The sequence below is a fragment of the Artemia franciscana genome, chromosome 6 (genome assembly GCF_032884065.1).
Source record: "Artemia franciscana chromosome 6, ASM3288406v1, whole genome shotgun sequence".
Classification (NCBI taxonomy): domain Eukaryota; kingdom Metazoa; phylum Arthropoda; class Branchiopoda; order Anostraca; family Artemiidae; genus Artemia; species Artemia franciscana.
In genome coordinates this window covers 1,455,936-1,475,247 of record NC_088868.1, presented here as the reverse complement: position 1 = coordinate 1,475,247, position 19,312 = coordinate 1,455,936, and the positions used below count along the sequence as shown (strand labels likewise).

At 34.5% G+C, this 19,312-nt stretch overlaps 2 protein-coding genes across 2 annotated transcripts in view; one reads left to right on the top strand and one right to left on the bottom strand.

Moving 5' to 3' along the window:
- Positions 1 to 1,724, bottom strand: part of LOC136027893 (uncharacterized) — a 72,848-nt gene extending 71,124 nt beyond the window's left edge. Inside the window, exon 1 of the mRNA XM_065705324.1 lies at positions 1,619 to 1,724. The gene's annotated coding sequence lies outside the window, so the exon portion shown is untranslated. The remainder of the gene's footprint in view (positions 1 to 1,618) is intronic.
- LOC136027892 (putative defense protein 3) overlaps positions 1 to 19,312 on the top strand; it is a 90,308-nt gene that overhangs the window by 10,967 nt on the left and 60,029 nt on the right. The window lies entirely within an intron of this gene.

The following is a 19,312-nucleotide window of genomic DNA, read 5'->3' as shown; positions in this document are numbered from 1 at the left end:
AATGTGCAGATGGAAAATGGTTACCGAAATTTCCGAAATTTAAACTGATTACCTTGCAAATATGGGGTTTTATAGAATTGTGAGTCACAGTCTATTTACATATGAGTGTCTTAAGTCTGGCATTATTACAAATATTTTAGAATATTTGTTTAGTCCATTAAAAATATTACGTCGGAATTACACCGAAATTTACAATATTACACCAGAATTTACAAAATTACACCGGAATTACACCAGAATTAAGCATTTTCAGTGTAATTTGTTTGGTCCTAGCTGTGACGTCGACTCCTGATTTAAATGCCTAAAATGTTATAAAATTCCTAAGCCTAAATAACGTCATGCATTAAATGGCATTGACAGACCGGCTTGCAGGACTTACGTAAATAGCCCAAGAAACAGATTTCCACAAGAGTTCCAAAATTGACCAACCATGAAAGTAATATCGACAGCCAAATTCTGGCAATCAAGACGGCCTGACCTGTGATAAAGTGACTTTTAAAACTTCTTTGGTCGTTCGCTTACAATATTATAGGGAATATGGTAATGACAGGGCAGGAATATGGACTTTTTATATATTTTTCTCCGGTAGTGTGGGGTCGGAGGATTTATGGGAGGAGGCACGACTTAAAAAAGGGACAAGAAACTAATCATATTGGAAATAACAAGTGACCTCGTCTATTTAATTTTCCACCCTTTTACAAACCTAAAACGAGTCGATCCTGGGCACGCACGTACAGGAGTCGATAAAGAATCAATATCCAAGTGTGGCACCAAAGAAACTGGGCTCCCCAAGTAGTATTTTAGCCCTTCTTCCCTTTAATCAGTATAAAATTCCAACCTGCTAGGCCACGTTCTACGGATGAAGGATGACAGATTACCGAAGATTGTGCTTTTTGGCCAACCGTCTGGGGCTTCACAGAAAGCAGGTCGTCCTTGTCTGGGTTGGGAGGATGTCATAAATAAAGATTTAAAGGAAATTGGAACTTCTTGGGAGGGTGTAAAGAGGGAGGCTTTAAATAGATTAGGTTGGAGGAGGAGCGTGCGTAGCTGTGTTTGCCTCAGGTGGCTTGGTGCTGCAGTGAGTTATTATTAGTAGTAGTAGTAGTAGTACTTTGGGTGCCAGTGCTCCTAAAACCACCCAGATACACATACAAAGCTAATATCCTGAAATCACAAAATTTCCTAATTATCGTTCGTAGTTTCTTTGAATTTGCCTTTTCAAAAATATTCATCATTATCCAAAGGAGTGAGGTCGATTGTTCTTTATCTCAGGGGGATTGAGATGGAGGTCAAACTCCCTACTTCATGTGCATGTTTACTGGATGTATCTATCTTCTGCTAAAAATACGATTTCATGTTTTGATTCTAACCAAAACAAGTTATCTCACTTGTTGGATAGCTTGTTTTATTGCTGGAACGGACATGAATTTGTCCGCATCCGGCACACATGGACACAGGTGAGCTCCTCAAACTATAAAAATCCATAATTGACGTTTGCATTCCAAATTCAACGAATTCCTCCCCCAACCTAAAAATAAAGTCAAATATCTGGCCATATCCCAGGCAAAAATTCCTCCCCAGATCTTGTCATTAATCAATCCTCCGAACTCTAACTTACCTAGGTTGGATTAAAGAGCCACTTTTTGATCCAGTCTGGCCACCTGTTTTGCTCAAACTAGAAAAACTTAATGAGAGGCTTTTTTCATCACGCCTCTGTATAAACGAAGCATGCTTGCAAGGATCTCTTTGCCTCTCAAAACATTCCTGATTTTTCTAAGTTTCGATAGCACATGCGATGTGCATTATCAATTTTCCCCGGGAAGAAACCACTCGCGATCAAAGCAGCGACAGTTTTACACAGGTGGATAGTGCTAGTGGAGGGGTACTAGTGCTGTGTGACTGTGGAGAAGTTCCCTCACTACCCATACAATCTGTGGGATTTCCCTTGAAGAAAAAATAGGCTTTCCGAAATCTCCCTTAAAATTAATCTTAACGAAAGTTGACCGTTTTTTGTTTTGTATTTACTGTTCGTGTGCTCACGAGTTTTAATTTTGAAAAAAATTTCCGAAATTTCAATCAAACAGTTCGTAGTAACGAACTGTAGTAAGGAGTGACCCGGCTCAATAGTAACCAAAACTAAAAATTGGAATTTTTATACTAATAGCTACATCAAAAGAATTGTATTTTAATGCTGATTTTCAATATATAAGTTTCATCAAGTTTAGTCTCATCCATCAAAAGTTACAAGCCTGAGAAATTTTGCCTTATTTTAGGAAATGCTGGGAAACAACCCCTATAAGTCATAGAATCTTAACGAAAATCATACGATCATATTCAGCGTATCAGAGAACTCTATCGTAAAAGTTTCAAGCTCCTATCTACAAAAATGTGGAATTTTGTATTTTTTGCCAGAAGGCAGATCACGGATGCGTGTTTATTTGTTTTTTTTTGTTTGTTTTTTGTTGTTTTTTTCCAGAGGTGATCGTATCGACCCGGAGGTCCTAGAATCTTGCAAAAGGGATTATTTTAACGGAAATGAAAAGGTCTAGTGCCCTTTTTAAGTGACCGAAAAAACTGGAGGGTATCTAGGCCCCCTCCCATGCTATTTATTTTCCCAAAGTCGCCAAATCAAAATTCTGAGATAGCCATTTTATTCAACGAAGTCGAAAAACCTTATAACTATGTCTTTAGGGACGAGTTACTCCCCCACAGTCCCCGTAGGAGGAGCTAAAAGTTACAAACTTTGACCAGTGCTTATATATAGTAATGGTTATTTGGAAGTGTACAGACGTTTTCAGGGGGAGTTTTAGGTTGGGGAGGGGGGTTGTGAAGAGGGGGATATGTCGGGGGAACTTTACTTGGACAAATGTGTCATGGAGGAAGAAAATTTTCATGAAGGGAGCTCAGGATTTTCTAGCATTATTTAAAAAGAACAATGAAAAAATAAATATGAAAAAGTTTTTTTCAACTGAGAGTAAAGAGAAGCATTAAAACTTAAAACGAGCAGAAATTATTACGCATATAATGGGCTTACCTCCTCCTAATAGCCCGCTCTTCACGCTAAAGTGTTTTTAGTAAACACTTTAGCGTAAAGAGCGGGGCGTTGATGAGGAAGCAGCCCCTTTCATATACGAAGTAATTTCTGTTCGTTTTAAGTTTTAATGCCGCTCCTTACTTTCCGTTAAAAAACTTTTTTATTTTATTTAATTTCTATCAGGAAGAACTCTAACTTTGGCGAAAGGGAAGGGACTACTTTCAAGTCAATTACTAAAATCAGCTTTGACAGCGAACCTACTATTTTGGACTATTTCTCTCATTCTTGGCGTTTCCTCCTTATATATATATATATATATATATATATATATATATATATATATATATATATATATATATATATATATATATATATATATATATATATATATATATATATATATATATATATATATATATATATATATATATATATATATATATATATATATATATATATATATATATATATATATATATATATACATATATATATATATATATATATATATATATATATATATATATATATATATATATATATATATATATATATATACATATATATATATATATATATATATATATATATATATATATATATATATATATATATATATATATATATATATATATATATGTATATATATATATACTTGCTGTTGGGGTGGCGCTTCACGCCACCGCAACACCTAGCTCGTGGGGGCGCTTCGCGCCCCCCAAGCCCCCCCGCGCGCGTAAGTCGTTACGCGCCATATTAGTTACGCGCCTTTGTAGTTGTGTCCCTGTGTCCCACCTGTGAATACATAGATATATATATATATATATATATATATATATATATATATATATATATATATATATATATATATATATATGTTTTTAACTACGTAAAACTTGCGAATATACAACATTCTTCGCTGTCCCATTGTCTGTGCATATCAATAGATTGTCGGGTTTACCGACTCTTGAACATGCAATATATAATTATCCACGGGAAAAACAAACCGTATTCAGATCTATACCTCATTATTCTAATGAATGCCCTTGAGCTTTGTTGATGGTGATTGCTAATCGAACATTCCCTGTGTCCCCGTCGTTATTTATATATCCCCCTGTGCCCCCCGGCGTCCCCGTTGCAGTTGTGTCCCTGTGTCCCGGTCGTCATTTATATTCCCTGTGTCCTGGTCGTCATTTGTGTCCCGGTGTTTTTTTCTTTTTAGTTTTTTATCTTTTTTATTTTTTTCCTTTTTTAAGTTTTTTCTTTTTAGTTTTTTTCTTTTTTTAGCTTTTTTCGCGCCATATTAGTTACGTGCCATTGTAGTTGTGTCCCTTGTCTCACCTGAGAATATACATAGATATATATATGTTTGTAAAACTTGCGAAAATACAACATTCTTCGCTGTCCCATTGTCTGTGCATATAGATTGTCAGGTTTACCGACTCTTGAACATGCAACATATAATTGTCCATGGGAAAAACAAACCGTGTCCCGGTCGTCATTTATATATCCCCCCCTGTGCCCCCAGCGTCCCCGTTGTAGTTTTGTTCCTGTGTCCCGGTCGTCATTTATATTCCCTGTGTCCCGGTCGTTATTTGTGTCCCGGTGTCCCAGTCTGTAATTTCTCTTTGAGTGTCCCGGTCGTCATTTGTGTCCCGGTCTGTAATTCCGTCAGTCGACAAACATGACGTCAGTCGACAAACAACTTCATGACGGCCTAATGCTCAATCCTTATAATGACGTCAGTCGACACACAAACATGACGTCAGTCAGCAGACAAACACAAACAAACAACTTATTTGTATATATATATATATATATATATATATATATATATATATATATATATATATATATATATATATATATATATATATATATATATATATATATATATATATATATATATATATATATAGATATATAGATATATATATATATATATATATATATATATATATATATATATATATATATATATATATATATATATATATATATATATATATATATATATTAAGACCCTCCGTCAGGAGGTTTTTCGTATGTGTGAATTGTTAATGTAACGAATATTATGTTGAAAATGAGAATAAAATATTTAAAATAATGGTAGCCTACAACTTTTACTTTATTAAGAATTTTCTTTTTATAAAGCCACTGCTTTGCACCTTTACCCCCAAAAATCGACAAAAATCAACAAAGTTTACTCCAAGATTTTTTGAAATACATTCTATACCCCTTTCTGTTTTCTTAGACTGGTCCGGCTGTTTTAAATATTCTTTTTGCCGGATTAAAAAAAAAAAACTTTTCCTCTGACGTTGCATTTATAAGCTCAAAACAAGTTCAATTTTCTCTTAAGATAGGTATCAAAAAGATTTTCATACCAAACATCAATGCTGAAAACATATCAAAAAATTAAACATAGCAAAAAAAAACATAGCAAAAAATTAACATTGTCTATAGTGAAGAGCCATCATGTTTCAATTATTATTTTTTCCCAGAACCACTGCTTATGAAAGGGTTGTTTTGAGGGGTATCATTTTTCATGGGGGATGGGGCAAGGGGAGAATTTGCCCCTCTCCCAGCAATCTGGAGAGACAAATTAGTGCATAGCCGATACCCCTCAAATATCTGGATATGTACCCCTCTTTCCCCCATTAAAAATACTGGAGCTATGCCCCTATTTATTACCCTAACTAAATATTCGTTACCTTAACAATGACCCCTTCCCCAGCCCTGTCGGACCCGTGTATGGGTTTAATAATATTCTTCTTTGTTGTTGCTTCATCATTTCATTCATTGTATGATGTGTATCTACTGTGCAAACTCTAACAAATCCAGTGCTTTAGTATCTGATTGAATATTGAATATAAAAGAATAGTATTTCAAATTAGTTGGCACTTAAAGAACCGGTTTGGTTTTTGGCTAGGGGTGGGTTGTCAGTATCCTCATCGTATTTTAGCATCTCTTCTTCTGGATAATTATTCTAAGAGTAAAGGAATTTATATTTGTGCTCTGGATCTTTTCAAAGTATTTAACAGTGTAACCCCTTCCCAGTTTTTTTATTCTCTTTATATTTCAGGTGTTAATTTTTCAGTTATTCTGCTTCTGCAGTATTGGTATTCTAATTCTTTCTTTAGTTTGAAATCTTCTTCAATTACTACTATTAAAGTTAAAATAGGCGTAAGACAAGGGGGGGGTTATCACCTACACTTTTTAAATTTTGTATTTCTGACGTGCCTGCAAAAATATTCTCTATGTATTTATCTGATTTTTCAGATATTTCTTATCTGGCTTATTCTGATGATTTGCTCCTAATTAGTCGGACTAGGAGTGGTCTCTTAAAAATGTTATCTTCTGTTTCCAATGCTTTTTCTGGGATTGGCCTTTCCTTGAATAAAGAGAAGTATGAGTTTGTACCTTTCACTTCATCTTCTTCATCTCCTCTTAATTGTGACACTTTCTCTATTCCGTCTGTTGATTCTTTGCGGTGGTTGGGCATAAGCCTTACTAATAATCTTTCCAGATTTCGACAGCGCACTGTTTATGACATTCCTAAAAGAATACAATTCGGATATGGCAAAATTGTCCTCAATCGAGGGAAATATAATAGACGGGCGCTGGCAAAACTCTACATATTGCGATTAATCAGTCCTTTATACGGCAGGAATTTATCCCATCCTGAGAAAAATTGATTTAAAAAGAATCCAGAGTAGTTATTTCCGGTACTGTAAGTTTCTCCTTTTTATTCCTCCTTGGACACTTAACCGGATTCTAATTGGTCAATATGTTGTACCCGATGTAACACTTGAAAAGTTCGAAAAGCCACACAGGAAGCTCTCAGGTACTTCTCTTGATGGGCTTTCTTCATATAATCGTTTTGTAAAATTTTTCTATTGTTATCTTTCGTTGGTTGACCTTTTTTCCTTTTTTTCTTCGAATTTCATTTCTTATTTGTTTTTAATTTTTTTTTATTTATCTGTCCTTAATTTTGTTTTGTGTGTATGTGTTTATTTAATTTTTTGTGTTTATTTAATGTAAAAAAAAATTCTATAGTCATTATTTTTTGTGTTTTGTATGTTTTGCATTTTCTGTCTGTATTTCATTGTTTTTACTCCACATTTTAATACTTTTCTAGTGTTTTTGCGGGTAAGAAATAAATTATTATTATTTTTATTTATTATAAATGATAATGGCAGGAAAAAGAGTTGCCTGATGAATATGAACATAATGTATCAAACAGTTCGTGGTAACGAACTGTAGTAAGGAGCGACCCGGCTCAATAGTAACCGAAACTCTAAACAATAGAATTTCGATACCAATAGTTACATCAAAAGAATCGCATTTTAATGCGAATTTCAAATATATAAGTTTTATCAAGATCATTTACACCCATCAAAAGTTACGAGCCTGAGAAAATTTGCTTCATTTCAGAAAATAGGGGGAAACACCCCCTAAAAGTCATACAATCTTAACGAAAATCACACCATCAGATTCAGCGTATCAGAGAACCTTATTGCAGGAGTTTCAAGCTCCTATCTACAACAAGAGCTCATATGGCACTTGTGACGAGGCGAGAAGAGCTAAGTGCCAAGAGATCATATGGTATGAGCTCTAACAAAATTCTATGAATCAATAGATAGATTTAAAAAGGAAAATAAGAGGCTTAATGCCGTTCAGGATTTAAAAATAAGAGCTCTGAGTCACGATGTCCTTCTAAATATCAAAATTCATTAAGATCCGATCACCCACTCGTAAGTTATAAATACCTAATTTTTTCTAATTTTTCCTCTCCCTTTAGCCCCCCAGATGGTCGAATCTGGGAAAACGACTTTATCAAGTCAAATTGTGCAGCTCCCTGACACGCCTATCAATTTTCATCGTCCTAGCACGACCAGAAGCAAAAAACTCGCGAAATCATTGAACCCCTCCCCCCAACTCCCCCAAAGAGAGCGAATCCAGTACGATTCTGTCAATCACGTATCAAGGACATTTGTTTATTAAACAGTTCGTGGTAATGAACTGTAGTAAGGAGCGACCCGGCTCAATAGTAACCAAAACTCTAAAAAACGGAATTTTGATACCAATAGTTACATCAAAAGAATGGCATTTTAATGCTGATTTCAAATATATAAGTTTCATCACGTTTAGTCTTACCCATCGAGCCTGAGAAAATTTGCCTCGTTTTAGAAAATAGGGGGAATCACCCCCTAAAAGTCATACAATCCTAACGAAAATCACACCATCAGATTTGGCGTATCAGAGAACCCTATTGTACAAGTTCCAAGATCCTATCTACAAAAATGTGGAATTTTGTATTTTTTGCCAGAAGACAAATCACGTATGCGTGTTTATTTGTTTTTTTTTTGTTTTTTTTTCCAGGGGTGATCGTATCGACCCAGTGGTCCTAGAATTTTGCGAGAGGGCTCATTCGAACGGAAATGAAAAGTTCTAGTGCCCTTTTTAAGTGACCAAAAAAATCGGAGGGCACCTAGGCCCCCTCCCACGCTCATTTTTTCCCAAAGTAGTCAGATCAAAATTTTATCCATTTTATTCAACATAGTCGAAAATCCTTATAACCATGTCTTTGGGGACGACTTACTTCCCCAAATTCCCCGTGGGAGGGGTTGCAAGTTGCAAATTTTGACCAGTGTTTGTATATATTAATGGTTATTGGGAAATGTACAGACGTTTTCAGGGGGATTTTTGGTTGGGAAGGGGGGGGGTTGAGAAGAGGAGGCTATGTGGGGGGAATTTTCCATGGAGGAATTTGTCATGGGGAAGAAGAGTTCCATAAAGGGGGCGCAGTATTTTCTAGCATTATTTAAAAAACCAATGAGAAAATAAATATGAAAAAGTTTTTTTCAACTGGAAGTATGGAGTAGCATTAAAACTTAAAACGAACAGAAAATATTACGCATACAAGGGGTTCACCTCCGCCTAATACCTCACTCTTTACGCTAAAGGATTCTTAGTAATTTCAACTATTTATTCAACGGCCTTTGTGATTCAGGGGACAAAATTTAAGCTTTAATGCAAAGAGTTATTGACGAAGTATTGACGAGTGGGCGAACCTTCTCATATACGTAATAAAAACATACGAACATAGAAGTTTGTTACGTTAGCTAATTCGTAAGTTACGTATATCTTTTACTAATGAAAACGTTCGTAAAAACTAAAAGTTCTAGTTGCCTTTTTAAGTACCCAAAAAATTGGAGAGCAACTGGGCCTCCTTCCCCTCCTTTTTTCACAAAATCATTCGATCAAAACTATGGGAAAGCCATTTAGCCAAATAAATAAATATGCAAATTCCGGTTTAATTATTCATCTGCGGAGAGCCGAAATCAAAACATGGATTAACTAAAAAACATTCAGAAATTAAATAAAAAAACAAAGGGGCTGCTCCTTCTTCAACGCCCTGCTCTTTACGCTAAAGTTTTTGCTGTTTTAAAAAGTAGAGTTGAGAGAAAGAGTCAAACTTTAGTGCAAAGAGCAAGGCGTTGAAGAAGGAGCAGCCCTCATATACGGGGTAATTTCTGTTCGTTTTAAGTTTTAATGTCGCTCCTTACTTTCAGTTAAACAAACTTGTTTTTTTATTTAATTCTATCCACCAAGCTTCATCCCAATTCCTACACTCCAAGTGTTTTTCCAAGATTTCCCCCTCCAACTCCCCTCAGTGTCAAACGATCTGGTCGGGATTTGAAATAAGAGCTCTGAGACATGAATTCCTTCTAAAAATCAAATTTCATTAAGATCCGATCATCTATTCGTAAGATAAAAACATCCCAATTTTCCCTTTTTCCAAGAATTCCGGTTTCCCCCTCCAACTCCCCCCAACTTCAGAGGATCTGGTCGGAATTTAAAATAAGAACTTTAAGCACAAGATCCTTCTAAATATCAAATTTCATTAAGATCTGGTCACCCTTTCGTAAGTTACAAATACCTCAATTTTCAAATTTTCAATTTTCAAAATTACAACCCCCCCCCTCCAATTCCACCAAAGAGAGCAGATCCGGTCCAGTTATGTCAGTCACGTATCTTAGACAGGTTTTTATTCTTCCCATCCAGTTTCATCCTGATCTCACCGCTTTAAGTATTTTCTAAGATTTCCGCCCCCCCCCCAACTGCCCCCCCAATTACGCTTGATCTGGTTGAGATGAATGACACAATTAGATGAATGACATCGTCCCCAAAGACATAGTTATAAGTTTTTTTTACTACGTTGAATAGAATGGCTATCTCAGACTTTTGATCCGGTGACTTTGGGAAAATAATAAGCATGAGAGGGGGCCTAGGTACCCTCCAATTTTTGGGTCACTTAAAAATGACATTAGAATTATTCATTTCCGTTAGAATGAACCCTCTCGCAAGATTCTAGGACCACTGGGTCTATACGATCTCCCCTGGGAAAAAAATAACAAACAAATAAACACGCATCCATGATCTGCCTTCTGGCAAAAAATACAAAGTCCCACATTTTTGTAGATGGGAGCTTGAAACTTCTACAATATAGTTCTCTGATAAGCTGAATCTGATGGTGTGATTTTGTTAAGATTTTATGACATTTACGGGTTGTTTCCATTTCCCCCTATTTTCTAAAATAAGGCAAATTGTCTCAGGCTCTTAACTTTTTATGTGTAATGTTAAACTTGATGAAACTCATATATTGAAAATTAAATAAAAAAAACTAATTTTTTTAGCTGAAAGTAAGGAGCGACATTAAAACTTAAAACGAACAGAAATTACTCCGTATATGAAATGAATTGTCCCCTCCGCAATCCCTCGCTCTTTACGCTAAAGCTTTTAATTGTTTTAAAAATTAGAATTGTGGCAAAGAGTCAAACTTCAGCGTAAAGAGCGAGGGATTGCGGAGGGGACAACCCATTTCATATACGGAGTAATTTCTGTTCGTTTTAAGTTTTAATGTCGCTCCTTACTTTCAGCTAAAAAAAATTAGTTTTTTATTTAATTTCTGAACGTTTTTGAATTAATGCATGTTTGGTTTTGGCTCTCCGCACATAAATTATTAAAATGAAATTTTTATATTAATTCTTTTTTTGGCTGAATGGCTTTCTTTTAGTTTTGATCAGACGATTTTGAGAAATAAGGGGTGGAGAAGGAGGCCTAGTTGCCCTCCAATTTTTCAGTTACTTAAAAAGGCAGCTAGAACTTTTAATTTTTAACGAACGTTTTTATTAGTAAAAAATATACGTAACTTAAGAATTAACTTACGTAACAAACTTTCATAATCTTATATTTTTATTATGTATACGATGGGGTTTGTACCCTCGTTAATACATCGCTCTTTACACTAAATCGTAAGTTTTGTCCCAATTCTTTAAAAATGACCCCTGAATCAGAAAGGCCGTAGAATAAATAGTTGAAATTACTAAAAATACTTTAGCATAAAGAGCGAGGTATTTATCTCCTCCTAAATACCTCGCTCTTTATGGTAAAGTATTTTTTAGAACCCCTCATATGTGTAATAATCTCTGTTCGTTTTAAGTTTCAATGCTAATCCTTCCTTTCATTTGAAAAAATGTTTTTATATTTATTTTTCATTGTTTTCTTATAGTAATGCTAGAAAATCCTGCGCCCTTTTCCTTGAATTTTTCTTCCCCCATGACAGATTCCTCCAAGGAAAGATCCTCCAACATAGCCCCCTCCCATCAGCCCCACCCCCAAACAAAATAAAATCCCCCTAAAAATGTCTGTACACTTCCCAATAACCATTACTATATGTAAACACTGGTCAAAGTTTGTAACTTGCAGCCCCTCCCCCAGGGATTGTGGGGGAGTAAGTCATCCCCAAAGACATAGTTATTATGGTCTTGACTATGCAGAACAAAATCGCTATCTCAAAATTTTGATGCGTTGACTTTGAGAAAAAATGAGCGTGGGAGGGGGCCTAGATACCCTCCAATTTTTTTGGTCACTTAAAAAGGGCACTAGAGCTTTTCATTTCCGTTAGAATGAGCCCTCTTGCGACGTTCTAGGACCACTTGGTCGATACGATGACCGCTGGAAAAAAAAAACAAAAAAAAAACAAAAACAAACAAACAAAGAAACACGCACCCGTGATTTGTCTTCTGGCAAAAAATATAAAATTCCACATTTTTGTAGATAGGAGCTTGAAACTTCGACAGTAGGGTTATCTAATACGCTGAATCTGATGGTGTCATTTTCTCAGGCTCGTAACTTTTGATGGGTAAAAATAAACTTGATGAAACTTATATATTTAAAATCAGCATTAAAATACGATTCTTTTGATGTAGCTATTGATATCAAAATTACAGTTCGTTACCACGAACTGTTTGATCAGCATTGAAATGCGATTCTTTTAATGTAGCCATTGGTATCGAAATTCCATTTTTTAGAATTTTGGTTACTATTGAGCCAGGTCGCTCCTTACTACAGTTCGTTACCACACTGTTTGACAAAAGTATAAGAGCCTAACTATTGATAACATTGAATCCAAAAATCAGTTTTTTATGGTTCTCCTAAACATGTATTTGTCTATCAGTAACTAGTGCTTTATTAGTACACAAGGAAATTCGTATAGTTATAGAAAACACGAGAAAAACAACTAATAAAGGGCAATTTCGGTAAAAAAAAAAAAATGCCGTCAACTTTTGCTTGCATTGCAAGAGTACCCATGAGCTGATATACGAAGCCACTATAATCAGAAATATTTCTCTTGAACGGAATGCTAGGATTTTTTGTATTTTCCCCCTTGAACGGACACGTTTTTTGCGTTTCATTATCATTTCTTTTTCCAGGGGTGATCGGATCTATCTACTTGTCACTTTGAAAAAGATTTAGTCTTTTACTTTTATTTTTTTTATTAAATGAAAAAAGAAGTTTTTTTTAAATGAAAGTAAGGAGCAACATTGAAACTTAAAACAAACAGAAATTACTCCGTATATGAAAGGGGCTTTTCCTCCTCAACGCCCCGCGCTTTACGCTAAAAATTCTCACTGTTTTAAAAATAGAGTTAAGAGAAAGAGTAAAACTTTAGCGTAAAGAGCGAGGCGTTGAGGAGGAAAAGCCCCTTTCATATATGGAGTAATTTCTGTTCTTTTAAAATTTTAATGTTGCTCCTTACTTTCATTTAAAAAACTTGTTTTTTTTTATTTATTAACCTAAGAGTGAAAACTTGGTCGACACATCCTCTACCTTTTCTAAAACCGCACTGTTCTTCCCTTAAAACTTTGTCTGCAGCATCTCTCAGTCTAAAAAGTATTATATTACTCAGTAATTTGCTAGCTACAGAGAACAGACTAATGCCTCAATAATTACGATACTCGCTCTTGTCACCTTTCTTATACAGTGGTTTAATTCATAAAATTCGTTTCTATAAAATTGCTCTGTTTTGTTTGCCATCACTGCTTATTTTACAAAATATTGCAATGAATGTTAAAATATAATAAACTACTAAAAAATGTAAAACTTAGACTGAATTGAGTCGACATCCGAGAAAGTCATCTAATCTCTATTTTCTACCAGACAAAAAGCACAAGAACTATTCGTAAACATTGTGTGACTTAAAATATACTTGTTTTTTACTGGCTTAAACTTTCACATAGAAAGACCAATCAGGAGGAACTTAACTTTTGTTTCTTTTTACCGGTTTAAAATCTCACAAAGTAACCTAGGAGAACGAATCGCGGCGGGGGTTATACGCTTCCAGAAAAACATGATCGGCTTACTAAAATAGGTCACAGATGGCATTACATTAAAGCTCACCTTTCCCCTAGAATTCTAGAATGGCAACCGTGCCTTTGCTTTTTGATTCTACCTTTTCCAGGTTCGATGTCAACAAATGGTAAAGATTGGGAAAGGCTTAGAGTGCGGTGGTGGCGAAATTTGATTGGCGAATTTGAAGCTAGCTTCTCAAAAACTAGAAGAAATATTCAATGTTCAATAAAATATTCAATATTCAAATATTCAAATATTCAACCGTCAAATTCAGAAGCTGCTGAGAAATATTGAATTAAAACACAAAATCATAGAAGTTCACCTGCTTTTTCCCGAATTTGTTTTAAGAATATTATGGGAGGTTTTAAAAAGTGAAGAAATGCAAGAGAATGACGAAGAATTTAAAAATTTCATTGCTAAGAATAGAAGTTTCTTCAGAAATGGAAATCTGCTCACAAGTATATTATTTTTTACACCTTCACTCCAATGGACTTTAAAGTTATTTCCATCATATAGACGGTTAAGTGAGGCTAACAGAGTCTTGCAAAAAATAGTAAAGTTTAATTTTAAGTTTAATAGTAAAGTTTAATAGTAAGTTTAATTTTTTGTTGCTATCTCTATCTGTATTTGACAGGCTCATACGAAACTTTTACATTGATGTTGAATTTTTGTTGCTATCTCTATCTGTATTTGACAGGCTCATACGAAATTTTTACATTGATCATTTATGCAGTATTAAATAAAATAAAAGTTTTTTTTAGCTGAAAGTAAGGAGCGACATTAAAACTTAAAACGAACAGAAATTACTTTGTACATGAAAGGGGCTGCTTCCTCATCAAATCCCCGCTCTCTCCGCTAAAGTTTGACTCTTTCTCTCAACTCTGCTTTTTAAAAAAGTAAAAAACTTTAGCGTAAAGAGCGGGGCATTGATGAGGAAGCTGCCCCTTTCATATACGAAATAATTTATGTTCGTTTTAAGTTTTAATGTCGCTCCCTTCTTTCAGCTAAAAAAACTTGTTTTTTTAAATTTAATTTCTGAACGTTTCTGAATCAATTTTTTGAATCAATCAATCAGTTTTTGAATGATTTTGGCTCTCCGCAGACGAATAACTACACGAAATTTGCAAGTTTATTTTTCTTGTTTTTGGCTAGATGGCTTTCTCATAGTTTTGATCGAATGATTTTGAGAAAAAAGGGAGCGGAGGAGGAAGCCTAGTTGCCCTGCGATTTTTTGGTTACTTAAAAAGGCAACTAGAACTTTTAATTTTTTACGAATGTTTTTATTAGTAAAAGATAAACATAACTTATAAATTAGCTTACGTAACTAACTTTTGTAATCTCATGTTTTCATTAAATATATGAGGGGTTCACCCCCTCGTCAGTACCTCGCTCTTTACACTAAAGATTAAATTTTGTCCCTATTCATTTACAATGACCCCTGAATCGCAAAAGCCGTAGAATAAATAGTTGAAATCACTAAAAATACTTTAGCGTAAAGGGCGAGGTATTAGGAGGAGATGAGCCCCTCATATGCTTAATAATTTCTGTTCGTTTTAAGTTTTAATGTTGCTCCTTACTTCCAGTTGAAAAAAAAACTTTTCATATTTATTTTGTCATTTTTTTTATAATGCTAGAAAATCCTGCGCTCCCTTCATGGAAATTTTCTTCCCCCATGAAAAATTCCTCGATGGAAAGTTCCCCCAACATATCCCCTTCTTGTCAACCCCTCCCTCCAACCAAAAATCCCCCTGAAAACATCTGTACACTTTCCAATAACCATTACTATATGTAAGCACTGGTCAAAGTTTGTAACTTGTAGCCCCTCCCACGGGGACTGTGGGGGAGTAATTCGTCCCCAAAGACATAGTTATAAGGTTTTTCGACTACGCTGAATAAAATGGCAATCTCAGATTATTGATCCGTTGACTTTGGGAAAATAATTAGCGTGGGGGGGGGCTAGGTGCCCTCCAATTTTATTTATCACTTAAAATGGGCACTAAAACTTTTCATTTCCGTTAGAATGAGCCCTCTCGCAAGATTCTAGGACCACTGGGTCGATACGATCACCTATGGGGAAAAAAAGAAAAAAAAAAAAAAAAAAAACAAATAAACACGCATCCGTGATCTGTCTTCTGGAAAAAAAATACAAAATTCCACATTTTTGTAGATAGGAGCTTGAAACTTTTACAATAGGGATCTCTGATACGCCGAATCTGACGGTGTGATTTTCGTTAAGATTCTATGACTTTTAGGGGGAGTTTACCCTATTTTCTAAAATAAGGCAAATTTTCTCAGGCTCGTAACTTTTGATGGGTAAGACTAAACTTTATGAAACTTATATATTTAAAATCAGGATTAAAATGTGATTCTTTTGATGTAGCTGTTAATATCAAAATTCCATTTTTAGAGTTTTGGTTACTATTGAGCCGGGTCGCTCCTTACTACAGTTCGTTACCACGAACTGTTTGATGAAGTATAAAGGTGTCAAATATATTGGTTTCTTGTATTCAAATTAAATTAAAAATATTGACCTAAAAATTTTTATCTGGTTTTCTTAATCTTAGTTTTAATGTTTTACTTTGAACAAACTACTTTGGTAATGCGTTACTTTTTATAAACACTGAGTCTAAAGGCATTAAATATTTTGGTGTTTGATAAGCAAGTTCAAAACTGTCAATATTGCTAAAAAATATCCGTCCAACGCTTTGGCATTGTTCAATAGAAGTGAATGCTGTGAGTTTATATCTTAGTTTTTGTGATTAGCCTATTGTTTTGTCTATTTTTTGTAACTACTTACTCTCTTCATTTTTATGTAATTTTATTTTAATTGAAGTACTCTTTCCATTTTCTTTAGAAAATTGTTAGTCTCTAAGCTTCATGAAATAAAGAAAAAAACCAAGTTTTTTTTCAACTGAAAACTAGGAGCAACATTAAAACTTGAAACGAACAGATATTTTACGTATATGAGGGGTTCAACCCTTCGTCAATACTTCGCTCTTTACGCTAAAGTTTTCCAGTACTTTCAAATGTGTTATTTATTCTAATGAAATGGCCTTTGTAATTCAGGGGTTATTTTTAAGGAACTGGAACAAAATTCAAACTTTAACGTAAAGAGCAAGGTATTGACTAGAAGAAGAACCCCCTCATATACGTAATAATTTCTCTTCATTCTAAGTTTTAATGCTGCTCTTTAATTTCAGTGAAAAAAACTTGTTTTTCTATTTAATAAAGAAAACAAGAGTCCCCTTATCAAACAGTTCATGGTAACGAACTGTAGTAAAGAGCGACCCGGCTCAATAGTAACCAAAACTCTAAAAATGGAATTTTGATATTAACAGCTACATCAAAAGAATCACATTTTAATCCTGATTTTAAATATATAAGTTTCATAAAGTTTAGTCTTACCCATCAAAAGTTATGAGCCTGAGAAAATTTGCCTTTTTCTTGAAAATAGGGGGAAACATCCCCTAAGAGTCATAGAATCTTAACGAAAATCACACCATCAGATTCAGCGTATGAGAGAACACTATTGTAGAAGTTTCAGGCTCCTATCTACAAAAATGTGGAATTTTGTATTTTTTACCAGAAGGCAGATCACGGATGCGTGTTTATTTGTTTGCTTGTTTTTTTTTTGTTTTTTTTTTTTTCCAGAGGTGATCACATCGACCCAGTGATCCTAGAATCTTGCGAGAGGGCTCATTCCCTGGGCCAAGCTTCAAAGCCTCTTGCACCTGTTCAAACGATAAAAAATTGAGTATGCTAAAAAATTAAGAGCACAAATTTGTATCGACCCGAAAGATTTAAAATCAAACAGTTAATGGTAACGAGCTATAAGTAAGGAGCGATGGGGCTCAATAGTAGCCAAAACTCTAAAAACGGAATTTTGATATCATTCGACACATCAAAATCATTGGCTTGTCGTATTGATTCCAAATATATAATATTCATTAAGTTAGTGTTACCCATCAAAAGCTATGAGCCTGAGAAAATTTGTCTGATTTTCAAAAAAGGATGGAAAGCCCCCTAAAAGTCAAGGAATCTAAGTGAAAATAACCATCAAATTCAGCGAATCCGCATTGACCTCTTCTCAACACTTCGCTCTTCACGCTACAGTTTGTCGGGACTTTCAAAAAATTACTCATTATTCTAATTAAGCGACCCTTGGGTTTCAGGAGTCGTTTTTAAAGAATTCGGACAAAATTTAAACTTTAGCGTAAAGAGAGAGGTGTTGAAGAGGGGGTAACCCCCTTCATATACAAAATAATTTCTGTTTGTTTTAAAGTTTTATTGTTACTCCTTACTTTCAGTTGAAAAAACTCGTTTTTTGTTTAATTTCTGATCGTTTTTTTTAAATAACGCCAAGCTACTTGCCTTCACCTCGGAAAAATCTCTCTCCCCATAGAAATATCCTTTGGACAATTCAATTCTGACGAAACTTTATCCCGGAGAATCACCCCTAACGTCTCCACGCATAAAATTGAATAGGTAAAGAGAAAGCAAGACAATGAAAGAAATTTCGTATTGGTATTCTGGTAAATTCACTCACTGTAAAATTTCCCCTGGAAACTTCCTTCTCCATGGAAAATTCTCCCACTAGAAAATTCTTCCTCCTCTCCCACCCGAAAAATATATGCATACTTCCCAATAAAAAATAAAATAATAGGCAAATTTTGCAACTTAAAAATCTTTCTCCGGGGGCTTAAGGGGACCATTTCAAACAGTTTGTGGTAACGAACTGTAGCTACATCAAAAGAATGACATTTTAATGCTGATTTTAAATATATAAGTTTCATCAAGTTTAATCTTACAAATCAAAAGTTACGAGCCTGAGAAAATTTGCCTTATTTTAGAAAATAGGGGTAACAACCCCTTAAAGTCATAGAATCTTAACAAAAATCACACCATCAGATTCAGCGTATTAGAGAACCCGGTTGTAGAAGTTTCAACCTCCTATCTACAAAAATGTGGAATTTTGTATTATTAAAATGTGGAAGTTACGTATATCTTTTACTAATAAACATTCGTAAAAAATTAAAAGTTCTAGTTGCCTTTTTAAGTTACCAAAAAATCGGAGGGAAACTAGGTCTCCTCCCCCGCTCCTTTTTTCTCACAATCACTCGATCAGAACTACGAGAAAGCCAATTAGCCAAAAAAATAAATATGCAAATTTCGTTTTAATTATTCATCTGCGGAGAGACAAAATCAAAACATTCATTGATTCAACAACGTTCAGAAATTAAGTAAAAAAACAAGTTTTTTTAACGGGAAGTAAGGACCAACATTAAAACTTAAAGCGAACAGAAATTACTTCGTATATGAAAGGGCTGCTTCCTCATTAACGCCCCACTCTTTACGCTAAAGTTTTTTACTGTTTTAAAAAGTAGAGTTAAGAGAAAGAGTCAAACTTTAGCGTAAAGAGTAGGGCGTTGAGGAGGAAAAGCCCCTTTCATATACGAAGTAATTTCTGTTCGGCTTAAGTTTTGATGTTGCTCCTTACTTCCCGTTAAAAAAACTTATTTTTTTATTTAATTATGTCCGAAGACAAAGTTATTAGGCCTATCGACTATGTTGAAATAAAAA